General features: G+C 41.0%; 1 long non-coding RNA gene across 2 annotated transcripts in view; it reads left to right on the forward strand.

Moving 5' to 3' along the window:
• LOC126236037 (uncharacterized) overlaps positions 1 to 18063 on the forward strand; it is a 38806-nt gene extending 20743 nt beyond the window's left edge. For both annotated transcript variants that reach the window (XR_007544866.1, XR_007544865.1), the window contains exons 2-3: positions 1284 to 1388; positions 17748 to 18063. This is a non-coding gene — a long non-coding RNA (uncharacterized LOC126236037). The remainder of the gene's footprint in view (positions 1 to 1283; positions 1389 to 17747) is intronic.
• Positions 18064 to 18698: the final 635 nt, after the last annotated feature.

The following is an 18698-nucleotide window of genomic DNA, read 5'->3' on the forward strand; positions in this document are numbered from 1 at the left end:
GCCGTGGAGTTTCATGTCCAGGTCTAGTTGTATCTCAGTCGAGATGCAACAGAAAGTTTTTGAGGAAGCTTAACCCGTCTCATGTCTTCACCTTACTGCACGTGATAATTTGTGTACGAATTTCGCTTTCTATAACACCATTTCTAAGTGTTCAGCAATTTCGCGGCTTTCTCTTGTATTTTATCCAGTGAGCAATTTCGCGTTTTTTTGTATTTTATGCAAGGAAAGCGTTTCTGAAGAAGATAAATTTGTTAACATCGAGTATAGATTTAAGTGTCAGGAAGTCGTTTCTGAAAGTACTTGTATGGAGTGTAGCCATGTATGGAAGTGAAACATGGACGATAAATAGTTTGGACTAGAAGAGAATAGAAGCTTTCGAAATGTGGTGCTACAGAAGAATGCTGAGGATTAGCTGGGTAGATCACATAACTAATGAGGTATTAAATAGAATTGGAGAGTAGAGGAATTTGTGGCACAACTTGACCAGAAGAAGGGATCGGTTGGTAGGACATGTTCTGAGGCATCAAGGGATTACCAATTTAGTATTGGAGGGCAGCGTGGAGGGTAAAAATCGTAGAGGGAGACAGAGATGAATACACTAAGCAGATTCAGAAGGCTGTAGGTTGCAGTAGGTACTGGGAGATGAAGCAGCTTGCACAGGATAGGGTAGCATGGAAAGCTGTATCAAACCAGTCTCTGGACTGAAGACAACGACAATGCAGTTCTCCAAAATTATTCATAAACTTAAACCTGTTTCCTAACCACACTCCGTGGATATTCCTAGCTTGGTATTTTAGTACTACTACTTAAATTTTAATAAACGAAAATTCCTAATCAGATCGATTCGCAAATCGAGACAAAAGAGTTGTCAATAATTTGAAGACGAAATCGTTTTGTAAAATTTGGTAGTTCGCTCACAGTGGTGTGCCGTCTGCCCGTAATAGAAATTTTTGTATCCGAGACAGCGAACAGGTTAACTGATACTCCAGCACACCTACCATAGTTAGCATCCTAGTCCAGAATGCAAATATCATTGACGTTGACATTAGTAAAAGTTCTCTTCACATCCGATTCTTCGCCAGGCGCACTATGGACTCACAGGGAAAGTCTTTCACTAATCCCTCACTCAAGGAATAAACAGATTCTTGTCTTTGATAGGATACAACTCGAGATGCGCACTGTCAAGCGTTGGTAAACAGCTGGAATATAAAGTTAATATTTTGTGCGTCTGTGAAAGTTCTGTCTGCACATAACTATCATTTTGTTCCTTTTTCCCTCTACAGGTTGAGCAGCAGCAGCATGCCCGTACACATGTGCGGATGTTTGGCCTGGGCAGCATTAGGCTGCCGATACTAAATGACGAGGAGTACCTGCCATTTTGTGATGTGGTGAGTAAAATGAGTTAGGTGGCTACTACAGAAGTTGTAATAGGATACAGAAGGGTTCTTTCCTCTATTGCGGACCTCATGTGGTATTTACAAAAATTTAGACTGTCCTGACATTCAATATATCAAAGTGGAAGTAGTCCGATAGAGCTGCTGCATTTATAATCCAACCCAGTGTCAAAACATCACTCATAAATAAGACAGCAAAAACGATTATGGTATCTCCTTTGACATAAACTTTGTCGGAAAGGAAGGTGGCCCAATGCTATAAAATTCTGAAGAAGCACCTAGAGGGAAAAATAATTGATAGCGGAATGAGTCTTAAAGTCTACTGCAGTTGCTTCTTTGTACCAACACAATATGTTTCAAGGAATAGTTTTTGAAGGGAAAGAGGCAGTGAACTATATGTGGCCAACACGTAACCACATGAAGATAATCTTAGGATGTCATGCAATAGACCCGTTAAATATCACAGCATTCATCGTGAATCTGGTCAGTGACAGTGAGAAGACTGTACAATAATGCAGAGAATGTACGAGTAGTGAGTGGAGATTTATGATAACGCGTGTTTAAAAAATACTAGAGTTATGTATGAAAAATATTTTAATTTGTGAATAATGAATAATAATTGAACTGCACAATTGCGAACTGAGGAGGATGTACTGGTCTCATATTGGGCGAAGGTGCAGTGTTGCTGACTTGTCTGGAGTGGATGTAGAATGTCAGACTGTTTCCATGCGTGTGAATCGCCGCACAGCCTCCATAGGTAACTGACGAACGGAAGTAACGTCGCCTTCGCAATGGCTCATGGGCGTCGACTGTCTTCTGTTGAGTCGAATCGGCGCCAGTTTGAATGTGGGGCGTCAGGATTCCTTTACCATCAAGGCTGTTCAGACAAATGCACCGTACAGGCTTCTTTTGGAAGCGGACGTCAGACATTCGATGTTGTTTTGAGGCGCGAGTCTTACTGCTGACGCCAAGTCTCACCACGTGACATGACATGTACGTCAATGAAATACCTAACTCCTCCACGAAGATACTGCCGCCATGTTATTGGCAGAGCATCAGTGAGCACATTATTAACTCGAGTTTTTTCAATGAATGCAAACGTTAGCTATTTATTGGCCATATGGGCTTAAACAGACTCTTCGTTGCATAATGGAAATTCCTTGTACAGTATGATGCACATGATGCAGTTCTTGCAGCTGCAGTAATTGCTTGAAATGAAATACAACTAGTAGCACTTTCAGTTTCGATCACCACGACCGGTTTTGTGCACTAAGGCCATTTTCCACTGATTGTGAATCCATCGGTGATAGAGTATACTGTCTGTCTCGGGTTCTTCGTCCGACGCTTTGACAATGCCAGCCACTCGTGCTGGCGAAACGTCAGTAAAATCATTAGATGAACGTCGGTCGAAGAACCCGAGACAGAAGCCAATAGGCAGTTTGTCAACAAGTGGCCACGAAAACCTTAACAATTTTGTATACTGTCTGTACTACCACCGTAATGTGTCACGCCTCCCCATGCTGTGATATAACTCCTTGCGTTTAGTATTGTAGTTTTAGGTATCGTTTGCATCTTTTCCTCGTAAAGCATTCTTTATTATCGATTAGGCGCTCACTTGAGTTTTTATCTCTGCCGCAGTCTCGTTTTCAGCTCTCGAAATAAATGAAGCGTGTCAGACTTAAATTGTCGACTGTTGGTAGTCCGGATTTAAGCTGACGCAAAGAGAGGTGTGCTCATGTTTTTCCACCGTTTTTCCTTAAAATTAACGGTGAGTCTAATAAGTTGGTATGGACCACATTATCCACTAAACTAGTTCATCTGCTATGTGTTTTCAAAAACAGACGGAAGCTGAGAATATCGAACAAGGCAACTAAGATTTTTTTCCAAGAGTCTGTCGCAGCAACGGCAGTAATAAAAGGCCACGACGATAGACTCGTAATCAGTGGATTGATCGAAAATGAGTTGAACTGGTGCTGTTATTTGGTTCGATTGTAGAATGGACGGCAAAGGATTGTTAAAGGGCTGTTGTTACTGATAGGTCAGTCGAAACCGTTCTAACCACTAAAGAATTTGAGAGCTTCATCTGACCTAAAAAGCGTTAGCCTCCGTACGAACTCGATTTTCGCGAGTTGCCCATGGGAGTAAGAAATCTGTTGCCTGACTTATTGGCACGTGTGCTCTGGTAACTGCAAGAATAAACATTTGTCATGCACAGAGCTTATCTTGTAGCAACTGCTACTGGTGTTCAACGAATATATCCACTACGTTAATGTGTCGCTGTTCTGTGGATTTTGTATCTCTGTACAATTAATCCCATGTGGTAAAGAGATTATGGAGGAATATTCGTGAACAGAGCGAGAATTTTAGGTGCTACATGTTTTGTGGATGAATTAAATTTCGTTAGGGTTCTCCGAATGAGTCTCTACTTGGCACCTACTTCTGCCACAACCAGTTGTTGTGGCCGTTTTAATTTAGGTCGCTTCAGATGGACAGTCCCATACATTTTTAGGTGGTGCTGCGTCCAGTAATTCATCAGCGGTCGTTTAGTAGAAAAGTAATATCTATTTACGCGCTATAAATTGTCTATTTACGTTTGCCAACTGTCAGTCCCTGTCCCAGCCATTTTGCTGTAATTTATATAAAAGATCGTGAATCATAAGTCATATGACACGCCCGTTGGTTGTATCCGAAATCGTTGATCAGTCTGCTAGGCTAACGTGACACCAGTCACAATGCTAGACTGATACTCGGTAAGCTTTTCTTTTGTTCACCAGACGACAGCCAAAAACTATATCGCATGCCTTCCAGAAGTCATGACTGCGGCGTCGATCTGAGCCTATTTAATTGCTGGATGCATCTAGAGGACCAACTATATTTCACAAGATAGCCGTCTGCAGAATCCATGTTCGTCCCTGGAGAAAGTTTGTTTCCTTGTTGAGCCATTTTACTTACCCAGTGATAATCGTGAAGCACGCTTGTCCTCTGCGCAGAGAAACTGGGCAATCGCTCTTTGCTAGTCCGAAGGAGTTCATCAAGCACTCTGGCGTGAACGACTACGAAACGGAAAAACTGATGAGAACGAGTGAAGAAGCAGATAAGAAAGGTATCTGCCCTGGCGACAATTTCAGGGGGCGCCAAATTCATATTCCTGAAGGAAAAACCTTGTTTCACGTAGCGCCTAGCATCCAGCGCACGTTGGTCTTATCGATTGTTCATGTGATTTTGAAATGCATCCCGCTTGGTTTTTGAAATTTTTGAACACATTCTAAGTTGATTTCTGAACGAATCATAGGTTGACTTTTGAATGCGTGGATAGTGCACGTTATGTCTGTCACGGGAATCCCCGTCGCATCTAGAAATAGAAACCTTTCCCCACAGACAAAAGGGAACGGAGTTACACGAGCTGAGGCGAATAAACCCGATAGGGTGAATGCTAATCGCTGTTTCTGTGATTGATTGGGTGTGCGAATGATAAGCTATTATAATTATTAGCGAAATCCATAGATTCAGACTACCAGAGTGGAATTAATCGACTAACAGGAATAACAGTTAAGAAAGATTACATATTATCTTCTCGGTGTATCCAAGAAAATGAAATCTTGACAGGAAATTTTTGCCACATCGCTACACTACTAAGGGCCAATTGTACAGTCCCGGCTAGCAGCCGCGTTATGTTGTATTTCCGGAACAGCGCAGAAATCGCATTGTACGGGCACGTAATAACGCGTAACCGGAGAATAAACGTGGTATAATTGAACCGGTGATTCTGGCAGGATTTGTGGAGTTAACCAGGGAATAATTTTTGACAAGTTTTAGCGACAATTAATCCCACCAACAGTTGAGTTTAAGGAGGCGAGGGAGGGTAAGATGTCAAACCGGCCGAATGGGAGCAGGAGAGGCTGCACAAAAAAAATTAATTTCCACTGTCCTGACTATAGGTTAGATGGCTTCCATTAGGGCACACTTGAGACCAAATAACATATGTTACATTTCCTCGACACATATGTTTTATATGTCAAGCTCTTCGCAAAGATGTGCGCTGCGAAATGAACGTATTTTTGGAAAATCTATCTTTTAAAATTTTTGACGTCCTATCTCAAACGCTCGATGAGGAAGTGGGGGCCGCCACTATAAAGGTTTTGCCCCGGTTCGGAAATATCGTAGATCCGGGGCTGGTGCTAGAGCGAATGTAAGAGCAGCAGATGAATAGCTGCTGGTGCGTAGTGCAAGGCTGGTCCACGTGCGTAAGCCCTGGAATGTGGAATCGTGGTGCCGAGAGAGAGAGAGAGAGATAGATACGTGTGGCTCGGCGCGCGCCAAGTAGGCTGTGGCCGGCCTCTTGTCACTGACCCACTTACAGCGGCCCTCAACTTGATCTTCCTCTCTCTCTTTCTCTCTGTCCCTCCTGCATCCGCTGCAGTCGCCGCGGCAGTTCTGTGAAGAGCCACCAGTTTCTAGTCACCTTGCTTTCCATTCTTCACGTGGTCCTTAAACCATCAGAGATGCTCTCCAATATGTGCGGCCGCTCTCCAGTACGACTCTGCGGAGCCCCTGTCGCGTAGGGACAGACTCTGCTCGCTCATGAGCCGAGGATAGTTAGATGGATGTGAAATAACACGTGTATTCGAAAAGTAAGGACCGCTCGATCATAGGAATATTCTTTACAAAAAGCTGATATCCATCTTCGCTTATTCTCTTCGGTTGGATTCCAGAAAGTGTCGGAGATTATGTTCACTCGGGTACCGGGTGTTTTTTAAATTCTTTATTCAAAAGAACTGATACATGATCAACCCACTACGGATGTTCGTATTGTCCTCATCATTTCAGGTCATATCATCTCCTCTTCATCGACCCGAAGTCGCCGAAGTGGCGCCAAATAAAGACCTGCACGCGGCGGCCGAGCAACCCAGGTCATACGATCATTCCCTTTTTCAACTTTCTCATTTATACCAAATATTTTAAATTCCATCCTAATGTCTGTATCTTATCACCTTCGGAGTCCTGTAATGTTCTTGAGGAATTTTATTTCAATGGCCTGAAATCTTAGTTCTTTGATCCACTACCAGAGATTCGCTCCCACACAGCAATGTTGGTACCGACGTAACTTTGTAAAATGTAAGGTAAGTTTCTATTCTTACTGTATTTTGGAGAGATCTTCTAATGGTACTGATTAGGTATTGAACTTAGTGTTGCGTTTTTGAGTCCCCTCTGTGAGTTATAGTGGTCCCTGAAAATTTAAATGTATGTACTTGATCTATAATATTGTTCTCTATAATTTTTGTCTTTGCTATGTTTTCACACAGAATGCCATGAATTTTATTTTTTATGCTAATGTTGACATTTTGTGTGGTTAAGACAGCTCACAGATTAAAATTTGATTTGCAAATAGTATCATCATTGGTGGATTAAAATTGTGCGTGTAGTTTTTAATTTTCCGCTTTCTTACAGTTTCGTCAATTTGTATGTTAAAGAGCAATGCCGAAAGGCTGCAACGTTGTCTACCCCATAAGTTTTATATCCTCTATTTTCACATTCCCAATTATTTGGATTCCTCTATTATAGATCTTCTGAAATATCTGTAGTAGAAGTATTTGAATTTCTCTTCTTAACGCCTCCCATAATAGTATGTTTACTTCATCGAAGGCCTTTACATAATCCTCAGTTAAGACCCGAGCGAGAAAGAGCTGCAGTTTGCTGTGTAACTACCTTGCAGGTGATAATAATTGTCTAAATAAGTCTTTACGACCATTAATCTTGAAGCAGGTAGCTGAAGTAAGTTCTTGAAGCTGGACCCTGTAACTTTATAGATAAAAGAAGTTGGCGTGAACTTCTTTTCGTTGCTGTGCTGCAGCTGATTCCTCCTGTAAATTTCTTAAGTGATGAAGCGCCAGGTAACACCAACTCTCTCCAGTAACTTGAAAGACAAAAAGTGATCCAGGTGTACGCAACTTTGAAATCTGATGTTTGTTTATCGACCTGATGGTACGTCGCACAGTGCGGCTCAAAATCTCACATTGTACTGGACGCCTCGCGCTATAGTAATTTCGTTAATTACCAATAACAGACGTTGTTCAAAATCACAGAAAATTTTATTTGGTATTAACAACTGAAATGTATACAACGTCGTTTTCATGGAAAAATGAGTGAAATGATTCAAATAAAAGATGCTGAAAACATATTTAATAGCACTGACATTATCCCAAGAATTACTACCATGTTTCCTGCTTCAGATATAAATAATAATTTTTAATGTATACGGAATTTAAATACATAATCCAGTAGCCTAGATAAACACTTCGTTTGCATTCTCAATTTAGTTTCGTAACGTGAATTACAGTCATTACAAAGTGAGTAGATGTTATGTTAGTAGTATGGTAAGTTAACAGTGCGACAGAGTTGAAACAGGTTTCTAACATTGTAAAATACAGTACATTTGTTGCTTTTTTGCTATCCAATTTTTGTAAACGAGTAGTGCTAATTGCAATTAAACGAATGGACGATACCTGTTCCTACCGATGCATGCACGTACTATTAGCGAATGTTTTCACATGAAGTTGTTGAAAATCATACTGCAGAGCTCAAAACGCGACATAAGTTAATCTAGCAATCCGAATTAGCGTCGAAATTGTATGAAAATACTGTTAAGTTTAAAGTTGTTAGACGTACCATGAGTGACGCGGGGAATGATTTTTCGTATATTTTGTTCGGAGACGACGACTTCAAAAATTGATGAGTTTGCTGAGATAAAAACAAAGCCATATACACTGATATAATAAAAATTAAAATTTACACTGATTTATGCGCTTAGTTTACACTGATTAATGCGTTTAGTAATAGGACTGTATCAGTACTGCCCAGTAAACTTATCAACTTTTCAACACTAAATTAAAAGAAAGTTTTGTAAAACATCGTCTCGTGGAATCTGGCGTACTCCCAAGAGGTCTGCGTCTTCCCAACACAACATTTTGACGTAACTCGGCGTCTCCATCAGGTGCTTCCTCCGACTGATCGACAACCTGACCGTGTCACACACATTTATGTCTGGGCGGTGTCTGGTGTTCCCTACGCCGTCCGCGCCCGATTCCACGAAATGACTTCGAATCGCCCGGAAAGTCTAAGAAATTAGTTTTGTACTTTAGTGATTCCTTTGGCTCTGGCTTGCAGAGCAAAGCTTGCCGAAGGAGGTTTCAATCTTAGAAATACACTTACTATTCTTTTTCTATGTTTATAACTGATATTTATATTTTGTTTCCAAAGCAGCCAACGCAGAAAATCCGTTTTAGCAGCTAGGTAGGATGTTGAAAATGGTCTTGCTTTCAGTGCATAAAATTCAATTCACCTTGCCCTAATTTTAAACAGCGGTTCAGTATTAAATTATTTTTTGGTTTCGGCAGCTGCCGTGAAGTCTATGAAGACTTCTTCCTTGCCAATTGAGACCTTCGGGAGTATTTTCGCGATCATCTGTAGGATGGAGAGCAATAGGGGCCATAGTATCTTTTGGATCACCGGTATTATGAAAGAACAATAAATTTACTTATTCTTGGTTATTTATAAAGCTTGTAGCTATGTAGCTTTTGGCTTTTGTGTCAAAGTACTCTGTGTTCATGAAGATGCAAAGCTAGCTCTTTTTGCTGATAAGAGTATAGTAATCGCACCCAACAAGCAAGAATCAGTCGAGGAAATTGTAAATGTCTTTCAGAGAGTTAAGTGGCTGTCTGCAAATGGACTTTCACTAAATTTTGAGAAAACACAATTTACACAACTCTATACAGTAAATGGTATAACATCATTGATAAATATAGACTATGAACAGAAGTCCGTTGCTAAGGCAGAATATTCAAAATTTCTAGTTGTGTGCATTGACGAGAAATTGAGTTAGAAGAAACACATCGCTGATCCGCTGAAACGGTTACGTTCGGCTACTTACGCCATTAGGGTTATTGCAAATTTTGGTGATACACATATGATAAATTAGCCTACTATGTCTATTTCCATCCACTGTTTTCATATGGCATCATATTTTAGAGCAATTCGTCATTAAGATGGAAAGTATTCATTGCACAAAAACTTGTAATCAGAATAATAGCTGGAGCCTACCCAAGATCACCTTGCAGACATTTAAGGAACTCTAGATATTCACAGTACCTTTGCAATACATATTCACTTACGAAATTTGTCATTAATAACCCATCGCAATTAAAAAATAACAGCGAAGTGCATAGCTACAATTCTAGAAGAAAGGATGAACGTCACTACTCTGGATTGAATCTCACTTTGGCACAGAAAGGGGTGAATTATGCTGCCACAAAAATCTTTGGTCATTTGCCAAATATTATTAAGTCTGACATACAGCCAACCAACATTTATAAGCAAATTAAAAGAATTTCTGAATGACAACTCCTACTCAATAGACGAATTTTTAGATATGAAGAAGTAACTGTAAAAAAATTATTTTGGTGTAAAGAAAACTTATGTTAAAGTGACACTTCCACATCATTACGAAATGTCGTATTCATGATCTACGGAACAAGGATTAGTGTGTGTGTGTGTGTGTGTGTGTGTGTGTGTGTGTGTGTGTGTGTGTGTGTGTGTGTGTGTGTGTAAAAGGGGGCGAATACTGAAAGGTTGAGATGGGCAGACTGCTGCTGGGACCGACACTTAGGGTGTCCCAGGAGCAGTGATCAGTTTTAAAGTCTCTAACAGGAACGACCATTCTAAGAAAAAGTCTAGTAAGCAGGGGCTCTAATCTGCATACCTCCAGAGCTGTGAGCACTTCAGTAGAGATGTTTCACAGTATCGAAGGTGAAAATGAGTTCTTAACTCTTACAGTGTGTCCCAGTTTACTAACTTTCTTTCCTTAGAATGATGGTTTCTGTCACATCCCGGGAAACTGACATTCTCCTAGGGCACCCTGTTGATCGCTTGTTGTATCTGGCGTCCGTTGTAGGTACTTACTTTATGGTCTTGATGTTTTCTATGTGGTCTGATGGTCGCCCCACATTGCAAATGTAATTCTCCCGATCCGATGTAGAAGTAGCCAAAGACAACCGACCGATAAAGCGTTTCTTTGCACGAGTCTTGATTACATTATGTAAACGAATAGCTGACCAGTCCCATGAGGTGCGTTTGTGATAAAACAGCATAGACTCCATCAGATGTCGACTAACCTTTAGCGACTGCCGCTAGTAAGATATCGGGGTTCGTTGCTCACCCGGCGGATGCCTTGTAGTGCTTCGAACCTCCGCCCTCAAGGCAAGTCCGTCGCTCACCTTGAACGCTGTGCGCTGCGGCGCCGCGGAGTGGCCATATTCGGTATCTTTGGTTGTATCTCTGGTCGGCCCGTGACCCACTTCCTGCCGTCCCAAACAATCTAGACCTCAAGCACACAGACGCCCTCGCTTCGTCTAGGACACCAGGTGTTTCCAGGTGCCTTTCCTCGCCGCAGCAGGATCGTGAATCGTCAGCGACCAATATAAACTATCGGGGAGGAGGAGGAAGAGATTAGATTAGACCTTAAAGGCTAACCTCATTAGCTCTCGCCTGGCACATGGGCATAAGCGTGTATAATTGGCAACTTCCAAGGTGAACCACGGCCGTGTAGACACGGGTTTCAATTATGCAAGTATGTATTCCACGCGTGCGATGCAGTCGTGAGTGATGACTTCACGTCGGCATTAAATGCTACGCAGCCCACTGTGCAGTGCGTGGCGGAGGGTTCTTTGAGCCAATGTTAGCCACTAGCTGCCCCATTTCGCACAAGGAGCAAGGGAAAACTTCGTCTCCGTGTCTCGGTACGCGCCTGAAAGTGTTTCCTTACTTTCATGATCCATACACAATATAAAGTAGCCAAATTATTGCATAGTCTGCCACATACCTAAATTAAGGTAAGAAGTAAGTAATAAATAGGGAACTTGTTGATCAGGAATAGCTGGGGTCGATAATTTCCAAAGAGTAACACGGACGGTTAAAGAATCGCTGTCAACAGTTGTCTTTCTTGCGGCTTTAGCCTAAAATATTAAAGGTATTATCCGCCATTACTCAGACGGCTCTTGTCTTGTAATCGAAATAGCACGGACGCTGGTCAATGTCTGTGTAGTCATACTGCCCCCATATTGTATTGCCTTAATTTAGTAAATAATTTTGTAGCCTATTTCGATTCGACCTCAGAGTTATTCTGCACTGCCACTAATACCTGCCTTAAAGTTTAGAAACTAAGTTTTTATTTATATGGTTTAAAGAGCTGCACCACATAACTGGTACAATTAACAGATTAAGAATTATCCGTTCACTGTTATTTTAATCGTAATATTTCCCATTTTTACATTCGCAAAAATACATAAAATATAGACACATATTCAGGAATTGTATTTTAAACTGGCGACCTTGAAAAGATTACCAGAAAAAAAGGATGGGGGCGATAATACCTTTTATAAAATATATGCTAGTGGTTTCACTGCAAGACTAGCGGCTGTTATAAATAATTGACATGAAATGGTTAAAAATGCGAAGTGCTGTATGTAAATACACTTTCATTTCGCTGTATGTTTGTTTGACAACTCTATCCTACTCTGCGAAATTTTAGAGGATTTGTGACAGAGTTGTGTAAGACGCTCCGTATGATGTCTGTGCTGATAACTTCCAGGGCTAATAGTCGCTGTAGAGCCATAGCACTCACGAGAAAGGATACTAAGGGTTGTCATTGGTATCATAAATTACTTCCAGAAGTTTTTCCCAAACAGATCCTGCTGATTATGTTGAGCATAAACACTGTGAAATTCTTTCTTATTTTAAGCTAGATTATGAAGTTAATGTATTGCAGGAAGGGAGATACTTCTCGGTGCATTTGCACTGACTGCACTGACTTCTTAGAACTGACTTACGTACTGATCAAGTTTTTTCTTTTTTTTTTAGTTCACGGAGTCAAGATGACAAAAGCTTTCACAAAGCTGAGCTAAAACTCTGTTAGTTCGTGGCAACTTTCTCAGAATTTAGTTCCCCTGGGTTTTTGTATCTTCGCGGAGTGCAATAAAACACTGTACCTGGAAATTTTTTCCAACGATTCTTTGGCTTTCGAAGTCTTGCTGTATAGCCATTCAATTGGCGTTTACTTATAAACTTTACAATATATCAACATGTGGCATGTTAAAATATCCTCATTCAAAAGTAAAATCTTGGATTCTTTCATATGAGCCCTTCAAATAGTTTGTCAAGACGAAAGTTCAGTTGACTCCTTACATTTATAAGTTGCACTAAATTTCGTATAGAAATTCTACAGTTTTTGATGTAAGATTCCATCTTATGAGGGAAACACGAGAAACTGCCGTAGTAACTATATCAGTTACTGAATTAGTTGCCTGTGAAGGACTAGAAAGATATAGAAAAACTAAGTGTGTCATTGAGATAAGGAGAAAGTAAACGTCCGTATTCTGACTGCTCTGTCCAAAAATCAGATTCAACCTTTCTACAGGTGTACCGTCGAGGAAGAATAAATGAAAACTCAAATGGAGATACAGTTAACATTCCTATCATAAAATACCTCCGTTGTGTGCCGCATAAAGTAAAACATCGGTGGTGGTGGTGGTGGTGACGACCAGCTCTATTTACTGGGATCTCCAATCTTAGCAATTTCTTTCCAATCCTACAAGCTCCCTTATTGACCGCCTGTTCTTCTCGCATATTTCGTCAATGATCACTTGTAAATATCAACCCTGCGAAACATTGGGAATCGTTCAAATTCCCTAACCGACATATCTCGAAAGATAACGTACAACAGTAGATACTGCTGTCGACAGTCTTCTTTTTCCGACTGTTGTCGACAGTCTCTTCTGTTGGTGCTTCTACGGAGCGAAGACAGTTTAGCTCAAGGAAATTCGAGTAGCGGAGAACGAATGACGGCCTCCGCGTGTAGTGGGGATGTGAGAGGTGGTGGGTGGCTTGTGTTTACGTGTTTCTTACTACTGGCAACCCACGAATGCACACGCCTCGTACCGTTCGCTGGCGATGGTATAAGTAACACACGAAAGCACCAAGGACTCGCGAAATCTGATTACAGAGATGTTCATGTTTAAATACACTCCTTACATTATTTCTCATTTAACTCTAACAACAGAACAAGATTTCGCGACGCTTTGAACGAGCCAACACAGATCCATCGCCTAAGTTGGCAGCAATCGAAAACAGAGTACAGTCAACACGAAAGGTTTAGATTTGTGTAGTCATCTATGTGTACAGGTATCTCTTCATGTAAAAGTAAGCAAAGCATTCTTTTTTATATATGTATTTATACTTCCATTGGCACTCATTCCAAGAAAATGCGATGTAGTTGAGCAATTGAAATTTATTGCGAACGAATCTCCCTTAAATCTCTTAAAATCGTCAGATGTTGGTCATCTCCCCTAAAACAAAGATCATATGTTGGTCTTCTTGGTGGTGATGAACACAGTAATTAATGCTGCTATCATGACTGACATAGCTGACAATTCACTTTCACGGCGTCAGTACTGAAACTTAACTGGTGTGAAAGTCTGTAACGCGTGTTTGTGTAGTACAGCTTCTAGCTTTTGAAGACTTAGCAGGTAATAAATCCTGTTAGAAAAACCAACACAAGAAGTTACAAATATACGATAAAGGACAGAAAACATAACTGAGAACTGCCGTCATGGTTGCAATACCTACGATTACTCTTGATCTGGGAACTAACGGTTGCATTATGTTCTTCTCAGTTATATGTGGACAGCCGATCAGCAAAAACAATTTTTTTGTTCATAAATATAATATTAATTCACAGTCGAAGAATCCCCAAACGTCATCTCACTGGGTTAAACTGGATGGGTTGAGTGAACAGATAGTTAGAAAACAAAGCTATATTAGTCAATGTTAGACATACAAATACATTGCGACGAAAAAAACTTTCGTAACAATCTGCTCATAGTCGTTTCATGATTTGTTAAATTTCATTTGTCGACGCATGTCGTACTCGGTAGCTGACGCTCTCCTATTGCTGAGTCTTTAGTCTTACTTGGTTTTGAGGTTGCAAATGCATCGTCAGTTGAGGCTCGTTCGAAAAGATCTCATTCTGCCTCTGGTCATAATTAAGAGCTGATCTCGCATATGTGAGGTATTGTGTGGGGAGTTTGGAATGCTGTCAACCCGTAGAGATGATGGTTGGCTCTAAGTCGTTTACTTAGCTAGTACAATTATGTTAATGCTCTTCCATAGATCACAGTAATGGAGCTCCCGTGGCCTCCCAACCTGGCAGATTGGTTTGAACATTCCCCCCCCCCCCCCTCTGCGCTCCCATAAGTTAGCCGAGACGAACGGTCCCTCGCGAGGTCTTACAGGAAAGTGGCTGGGTCCCAGTAATGCGTTAACCAGCACTCACTCTTTCACCACATGAGTTATGCAGTGCAGTCATGAACATGTTATGTTATTTGAGAGGCAAGTGCAAACAAAGTTGAAAATATGTTCAAAAGACTTTCGTTTTGTGCCTAAATTGCTCCTAAAGTCTTTAAACCTAAAGATAAAAAATGACTGAACACGGTGCATACTAGTAAAAACACCCCTAACCTAGGAGCAATTAGTTTCCTATTATTTTTGTCTTTATTAACACTTTTCTAGTTATTTTCAGTACTTCGCAATTTATTTATGCATCCTCCTCTGAAAGGCTCTTTTATGGCCTTGTGTTTGTGCTCCTTATTATACTGTAAAGACACAGCATTTAAATACGTGTTGTACTAAAGAACTGAAACACGTAGTTCTCTTATTTTCACAATTACAACGGTTTGACAGACGTCGGTATGTGTTTATAGCGCTGAGAACGGCATATGTCATAATTATTAGCCCTTTGCATGAGAAGGCTGTGTTTATAGGCGCGATAAGGCTGTGCCCTTGTCGATAGTGCGCTAATTTGTCACGTTTGTCAGCTTGGCAGCTCCCGATATACGTCTCTGCACTGTCTGCAAGTCGCGGGAACTGCAAGTCACATAACATCACAATACCGAAAACGGCGCACTGCGTTTGCACCTACACCTTCCATCCCGACTTTGTGTGGGTATGGTAGTCTGGTGGTAAAGTGTATTTATTTGTAAGACCCACTACTGCAATTTCGATTGTATGGCTGTTATCAAGTTGATATTATGTTCTAATTACGGTCTTCTGGTGTGTAATGCACTCTTTGGAATCCACTGTAAATATGTTGCTCGTACTCTAATTTTTGCTCTCATTCTTAGTGTGGAGTGAAAATCCATATTTGTTTTTGTTTCACGCGGAACAGAAGCTGGTTTCATCGGATAGTATTCTGTGGACTCGTGTCTGTGTTGCCGCTTCAGAATCCGTGTGTGAACTGCTAGATTTAAATGCATTGTTAAGTATATTGCTCGTTTTCTACGTTATGTTTGTCGCCGTCCGTTTTCCGTACTCTGTCGTTTAATGGGGGCCACTGAAATTTTCATAGAATTCTGCTAAAATGTATTGTTTGTAGTACTTGTTAATAACGTGTGAAAATTTGCATAACTGCTGTTACATTTTTAGCATTTGCAATGAAGAATGCGGTCACGAAGGCTACAATGTATACTCATATACATCCCTACTCTGAAAGCCACTGTGAAATGCATGGCACTCACCCGTCAATGGCAAGAAGCAGAATTACGGACTCACTCCTGACAACGTGTAATAAAGTTGAATACCAGTACCGTCAGAACCTGGTAACATGGAGTCCTTCATTAAATGTCAGAAACTACTGAAAACAGATGCAAACAAAAGTAAAGTAGAAAAAAACAGTTTACTTAACATGAATTTTTAAATCTAACAGTTCACACACAGATTCTAAACAGTAACAAATACACAAGTCCACATAACATCAAATGACAAACCAACTACAGTTTTGTACAAAACAAAACCAAATATGGAATCCTTTACCCTACACAGTATTACGGATGCGAGCGTCTCTCTGAATACGAGCTACATATTTACCATATAAATCAGTGTGCAATACACACGAGAAGTCTTAATGAGAAGCACAATGCGGTGAATCCAGCTTCTGTAACTACAAAACGAAAACAAACATGGACGACCAAAAATCAGCCAATAAGAAAGCGAGATGATGGACTCGTAAACTTGCAGCATTCCCAGTGGCTAGGTAGCGAGCCAAGGTCGTATTGCCATATGGCTCCCAAAGCGGGATTTCGTAAACTGATTTCCCAATTACGGTTCTGCGTAGTCTTGTAAACACCTCAAAATCGGTTCTGGAAACCCGCTTGTGGTTGCCGGTTTTCCAATTCAGGAATCGATTTTCGTTCCCATGTAAACGCAACCGGTTTTGAAACGCCCTTGGGCTGTCAGGTTTAGTTTGTCTGTAAAACTTTTCGGTTAATATGGACAGAGGGACTCTTTGTACTATGAAGGATCAGTAGAAATGTTAGACTGAAGCTTTTTACACCTCATCTAACTGAAGAGAAATAGCAATTGTGCTGACTAAATCATAAACTGTATCAGTTGTTTTCCAGGCGCCATGTTTAACTGGGCTGGCAAATCCGCTTCAGACCTTAACATGTAAACACGACGGCGAAAAACGGTTTCCAAAATTCTGTTTTCGCCTTCCGTAAGATGAAACATGTAACGATCACCATCCGCAACAGATCCACGGCCACTGACATTGTTGGCGATTAAACCATAAACATCTTCACCACTTTATCATTTTCTGCGACTTAGTGACTATTTTTGTTGAAAATACGAACGATTCTCTTTAGTCGTAGCTGGTCCCGTTCTGGCAGGATCTTTTTCCGGCCGGAGCGACGTCGGAGATTTGATGTTTTACCGGATTCCTCATATTCACGTTACACTCGTGAAATGGTTGTACGGGAAAATCTCCACTTCATCGCTACCTCGGAGATACTGTGTACCATCGCTCGTGCGCAGACTATAACACCACGTTCAAACCCACTTAAATCTTGATAATCTGTCATTGTAGCAGCAGTAACCGATCTAACAACTGCACCAGATACTTGTCTCATATAGACGTTGCCGACTGCAGCGCCTTATTCTGCCTGTTTACATATCTCTGTATTTGAATATGCACGTCTATACCAGTTTCTTTGGCGTTCCATTGTACTTTGTCTGCAGCTGCTTTTGTTAGAAAGCGCCACTTCTTCGTGCAATCCTTGTTACCACTTCTTGCATTTCCCTACATCTGGTCTACTTCCCAGACGGCAAAATTCGTCCACCTCTTGAAAATTCCGTGGTCTAAACTTCAGCATCCAGCCATTCGGCGTGACTGCCTGCTGCGCACACCTCTACCTGTTCAACCGCCTAGGCATCAGCAGTTGTGTTGACACGTTGTCCTCTTTCTTTTTCCAGGTATAAGAACCGCCGGAAGGCGCTGAGCGCTGTCTGACCTGCCTCGCCGTCTCCTGACGTCAGGAGGATCTCGTTTTCTGGGGTCGCAGCGCGCAGTCAGCGGTTGCGGCACGGGCAGTGGAGAATGCGTGGACACCACGTGACTACTGGAGAGAGATCGGAAGTGTAAATTCAAACAGCATTTGCTGTCCAAACAGCTGTAGCGCTGCCTCTGTGGTGGTTCCTTGTTGGAGCGTCTTTCCATACCATGTTTATGGACGTCGTCATTGTATACATGTAAATTTTCTGTTATGAATAAATGGAACGAAACAGTCAATTCTGGGTTCATTTAACCCCTAAGCCCTTCTGTCGACTAGTCAATGTACTTTGATATTGAAATATGCAGTACGTCACTCTGACAACTTTGCTTATCACCATATGGGATAAATACTGATATTACTCCATTAAAATATATCAAACGCCTAAAACACACACACAAACACACACACACACACACACACACACACACACACACACACACACACACACACACACATCTGGTACAAATGTAACAAATTCAAAAAAATTATTAGCTGTACAGAAATTTATTAAACAGTTAATACATTAGAAATTTAATATTTCATTCGGTGCTTTGTGTAGAATTTAATATGCACTCAGTTTTCTAATTTTCCAACAAGAAGCTAAGACTACAGATGTAACTACTGTTGATATGTCACGAGGTATTTACTGCGTTAAGATCTGATAGATTTCCTGACGAAGTGTCCATTCTTTCGTAGTGTTAGAAGTTCCTTAAGTCGCATGAAATAGTGTATCACTAAGTCATAGAATAACTGGAACCAGACAGTGGTGTAGTAACATTTGGCTTCCATAAATACATACTAATGTAAAGACAGTCATTTATTAATCCATACATAATACAAAAATGTGCGTTTTTATGTTCATCTCCTCCTG

This window comes from Schistocerca nitens, chromosome 2, assembly GCF_023898315.1.
Source record: "Schistocerca nitens isolate TAMUIC-IGC-003100 chromosome 2, iqSchNite1.1, whole genome shotgun sequence".
Classification (NCBI taxonomy): Eukaryota; Metazoa; Arthropoda; class Insecta; order Orthoptera; family Acrididae; genus Schistocerca; species Schistocerca nitens.